Raw genomic sequence first — 5,355 nt, forward strand, 5'->3', positions numbered from 1 at the left:
AACAAGCAAAGGCAGGGGTTTAATCTCTGTGGCTCGTAGGCCTTGGGACATTGGTGATGATCTCATAGGACAGCCCCTCTAACCTGAGAGCTGATGAGGGTCACGGCTTCTGTGAGGCCCAGGCTGGAGACGGTGCTTCCTCCCCTCACTTTGCTGGCAGGCCACGCGGGCAGCCGTGTGACCTGTCAGCCTGCAGCTCCGACTGGGGCCTGGCTGTGTCCTACGGGGCACATCGCTTCACCTGTTTGTGTTTTCTCATCTGTGAGGAGGCGATGATGTGCGTATCCTACTTACACCTGCAGGGGCGCCGGGAAAATCCGTGTGAGATAAGCACGTGTTGGCGAGTGGGAATGCTTTAGTTTTTTTTTTTATTATTATTATTTAATAAAGTTTTAGTTTTCAAAATGTACGGTTGGTGGGACCTGTTTATGCGTCTTCACCAGCAGCTGAGGCATTTCCGCCCTTGGTGTTTCTGGTGTAAATCACTCGAGCTCTGTGCTTTGAAGCCAGTTTAATAAGCCCTTTACTAAGGGGCTTCTGAAGGGCTGCCCCAGCCAGGGAGCCAAGAATCTTGTCTCCCAGAGACGACAGCTGGAGTTACAGCTTCTTTACGGAGTTTCTCGTATTTTGCTTTGTCAAACTAGACTAGGTTATTAAGCTTGTCCTGAACTCTGCCTTTGGACCACTTCTTCTTTTTGGCCTCACCCCCAGATTTGTTCACTGGATCCTTGCCTTTCTTGGCTGACATTCTGGCATCTTTCTTCTTCTTGTCATACTTGGGCAGCATAGTGAAGTTGGAAGAGGGAAATGCTTTTAATGTAAGTAAACATAAATGAAGTTGCCATTGCCTACAGGGTTGTGACTCAGGCCCCAAAGTGGTCATCTGGGGGTTTCTACCTGGAGGAGAGGGCTTCACAGAAATGTATTGAACACTCACTGTCAGGTTATTGGTAAACACCAGTGAGATCTTGGTGCAGAACCATTACGAACAAATGGCCCACTTGTGTATCATATTTGGCCTATACTATATTTATACTTCTGTTGTAAAGGAAAAGTACTTATTTTTCTTTAGCCTATGTAAGGTATTATGCCTGGATAGAAGGCATATTTTTATGTGGACCATACGCAATAAAGAGTTGACATCACTCTGGTACTTGGTGGAAATTCAGGTACATTCTCATTTCTTCATGAATATTAATTGAATAAACTTGGAGTAAATTACTGTCAGCTGGTTTGTTGTGAAGACCTGTGCAGAGGGATGAATGAACCCTGGTACCATCGTGGGGCTGGGTTATGGGCAGTGGTATCCTACCCCCACCACCTCTTTCCTACAAGGATGTCCAGGTGAGGAACCGTTCACTCTTTGTAACCATGCTTTTCTTTTTGTTTTTAATTTAACAAATATTTACTGAGTGCCCACCATCTGCCAGACATTGTTTTTTATTTTCAGACACTGTTTTTAAAAATAGCTTTATTGATGTATAATTGCATACAATAAACTGTCTGTATTTAAGGTGTACAATTTGGCAACTTTTGACACATGCATATACTTGTGAAACTACTACCATAATCAAGTTACAAACATGTCCATAATTCCCCAAAGTTTCTTTGTGGCCCTTTGCAATTCTCTGTTGCTCCTCTTCCCCTGCAGTCACTGATCCACTTTATATCTCCATGGGTTAGTTTGAATTTCCTAGAACTTTATATACATGGAATAATCCATTTTATATACTCTTGTCTGGCTTCTTTGATTCTGTATATTTATCTTGGGATTCATCCATGGTATAGTGCATAGCAATAATTCATTAATGGTAATTTCTAGTAGTATGGCATCATATGGATATACCACAGTTTGCTTATCCATTCACCTGTTGAAGGGTTGTTTCAAGTTTTTGGCTATTACAAATAAAGCTGATATTAAAATCCATGTACAAATCTCTGCATGGACATGTGCTTTTATTTCTCTTGGATAAATACCCAAGAGTGAAATGGCTGGATCATTGGGTAGATAATATTGAATTTTTAAAGAAACTGCCTAACTGCTTTCCAAAGTGCTTGTCCTATTTTACAATCCCACTAGCAGTTTAGGGGAATTCTAGTTTCTCCACATCCTCATCAACATTTGATATGGTCAATCTTTTTAATTTTAGCCATTGAATAGTTCTTCATTGTGTTGAAGTGTATACTGAGACATATTAAAATTTTAACAGTCCATTTGAGCAAAAATAAATCTGGGCAGCATCAAATGGGAAGTGCTTAAAAGTCCTCCAACAACAGAAGTTCAAGAGAGATTTTCACAGAAGCCAAAGCAAGAAACTATTGATTGGCTATTGTTTAAAGGCTATTGGCTGTTTTTGATTGCTTGTTCTTTAGTGTTTGGATTTTGTAAGCTTGGGGCATTTACAGGCTTAGATTTTGATTTGTTTACATAGGCTGGTAGGACATTAGAGCTCCTGAATCTAATGGACTCCTTCCCGTCAATACCAGACCATACTTCCCATATATTAATAACAGATGGTATGTCATTGTGGTTTTAATTTGCACTTCCTCAGTGACTAATGATGCTGAACTTCTTTTCTTGTCTTTGTTTGCTTGTTAGTCATCCATGTATCTTCTCCAGGGGGAGGTGTCTGTTCAAACCTTTGGTCCATTTTGTTGGGTTGTTAATTTTCTTATTATTTAGTCTTGAGTGTTCTCGATATAAATCTGTATTGAAATTGTTAGACAGTAAATAATCACAAATGTTTTCTCTCAGTGTGTGGCTTTTTATCCTGATTTTGAAGGATGTTATTAATTTTGATGAAGCCCAGTTTATCAATTTGTGCTTTTATTGCTTGCACTTTTGGTATTATGTTTAAGAAATCATAAAATTTTTCTTCTATATTTTCTCTATCTATGGTTCTACAGATTTGTTTTTTACCTGTAGGTCTGTAATTCATTTGAGTTAATCTTCTTTATCTGACATGATGTACTGTTCCTGATGCTCCCCATGCCTTTGGGAGATTCATTTTCAATCTGGTTTTATTTACCTTTTGCCTGATGGATTTTCTTTAACATTTCTTCCTATATACGTCTGATAGTACTGGATTCTTCCAGCTTTTTATGCTTGAAAACATCTTTATTTCACCCATTTTTTGAAGAAAGATTTTCACTAAGTATAGAATTCTAGTTTTCCCTTTCAATACTTTGAAGATATTGTTCTACTGTCTTCTCATGTGACTTATTTTGGATGAGATATCTGTTCACATCTTGACCTTTGTTCCTTTGTTCATAATATGTCTTTTTTTCCTCTTACTGCTTTTAAGATTATCTCGTTATCACTGGTTTTGAGCAATTTAATTCTGTGGTGTGATTCTCTTCATCTTTCTATTGCTTTACATTTTTTGGGTTTCCTGGTTTTGTAGTTTTCACTAAATTTGGAAAAACTTTAGCCAGTATTTTTTCAAATTTTTTTTCTGTCCTCTCCCCCCACCCCCAAATTCTGTGACTACAATTGTACATGTATCAGGCTGTTGGAATGTGCCCTGTAACTCACCAGTGCTCTGGCCATTTTTCTAAAACTCTCTTTTCTCTTCGTGTGTCCTTTTGGATAGTTCTTACAGTTAGGTTGTCAAGTTTACTAGTTGACTTCCCAAATATATTCACTAGTGTATTTTTCATCTCAGACATTTTAGTTTTCACCTTTAGAAGTTTGAGTTGAGTCTTTTAAAATACCTTGCATATCTCCACTGAACTTTTTAAACATACGGAATACAGCTATAATGACTGCTTCAATTCTAGCATCTGTGTCAGTTCCAGATTGGTTTTGATAAATTGATCACATTATGGGAAGTATTTTTCTGCTCTTTTGAAAGGGGGTGTAGTCGTCACCTCAATAATTTCTTCATTGGAGTCTTTGAACCAATGGATTAGATGTTGGATTCCAGTAGTCAGAGCGTTGAATTCAGACTGTGGATGTATTTTGTTTGTGCACAGTGTTTAAAAACTGATCTCACATGTTTCTTACACTTAAAAACCATGAGACCTTCTGCAAAACTATGGATTCCTTTAAAATAATCAGGGTATCTTGCAGGATGATTGCCATTCCTGCTGGGAACAAAGAGATGGAGAGTGGCTACCTCCTTTAGATGGAGGGGAAGTTTCGATAACCCCTCCTATTTATCTCTCCTAACTGTAGGCATTATCATTTGGGTAGTAGTTGTCTCACATCAGTTTTTCAGAAGCAGTTCCTGAGATGAGTATTAGTTCACAAGTGATTTATTAACAAAGGGCTCCTGGAAAAAGAGAGGGAGTGGTGCATGCAGAACAGAGGAGAGGAAGGAGTCAAGCAAAGATAAAATTTCAGGCAAAGATAACGTGGGAGAGAATTTAGCTTGATCCCTCTGAGGAATGAGGGAGTGAGATGTAGGCCTCAGAGTTTGTCCCAACTAGCAGTAAGGGACCCAAACTTTCAGAGGGCCTCCAAACTAGCCAAATAGTGCCCCCCACACCTGGCAAGGTGGGAAAAACAGGAAGGGCGGTAGGGTTGGACCTCTGCATCACCAGTCCCATGTTCTTCCAGCTGTGCCAAGGAGGTTGGCACCATCTGGGAGCCTCCAGTGGTCCTAGCTATGATGAGGACCGGAGAGGGTGCTGCGCTCATGGGATCCAAACCATGAAAGAGCTGAAACCCCTTCATCTTGATGATGCAACAGCTTCCTCATCTCCAAGTTGGGAAGATGAATTAAGATCACTTGTGGAGACTCATTATATAGATGAAGAAACTTGGGTGCAATGATGGGTGGGGATTTACCTAAGGATGGCTGTTTCCACTTGTTGGAAATCCTAGCTGATGTCACTTCACACGTTTCCTTACTTTGAGGAGACATCACCCAGATTTAGTAACACTGTGGTTTCAGGAGTCTCTAGGGAAGGGAACCTAGTAGTCTCTCATTCATTCATTCACTCACTCACTCATCATTCATTCATAAACATTAATCCAGTCCTTTCACTTCATGGCAAATAGATGGGAAAAAGTGGAAACAGTGACAGATTTTATTTTCTTGGGCTTCAAAATCTCTGTGGGTTGTGACTGAAACCACGAAATTTAAAGACTCTTACTCCTTGGAAGAAAAGCTATGACAAACCCAGACAGCGTATTAAAGAGCAGAGACATAATTTTGCCAACAAAGGTCCATATAGTCAAAGCTATGGCTTTCTAGTAGTCATGTGTGGATGTGAGAGTTGGACCATAAAGAAAGCTAAGCACTGAAGAATTGATGTTTTGGAACTGTGGTGTTGGAGAAGACTCTTGAGAGTACCTTGGACTGCAAGGAGATCAAACCAGTCAATCCTAAAGGAAATCAGTCCTGAATA

At 39.7% G+C, this 5,355-nt stretch overlaps 1 pseudogene; it reads right to left on the reverse strand.

The window, feature by feature from the left end:
• Positions 1 to 426: 426 nt before the first annotated feature.
• On the reverse strand, positions 427 to 787 carry LOC122698931 (annotated as a pseudogene).
• Positions 788 to 5,355: the final 4,568 nt, after the last annotated feature.

Source organism: Cervus elaphus, chromosome 8, assembly GCF_910594005.1.
Source record: "Cervus elaphus chromosome 8, mCerEla1.1, whole genome shotgun sequence".
In the NCBI taxonomy this organism is placed as follows: domain Eukaryota; kingdom Metazoa; phylum Chordata; class Mammalia; order Artiodactyla; family Cervidae; genus Cervus; species Cervus elaphus.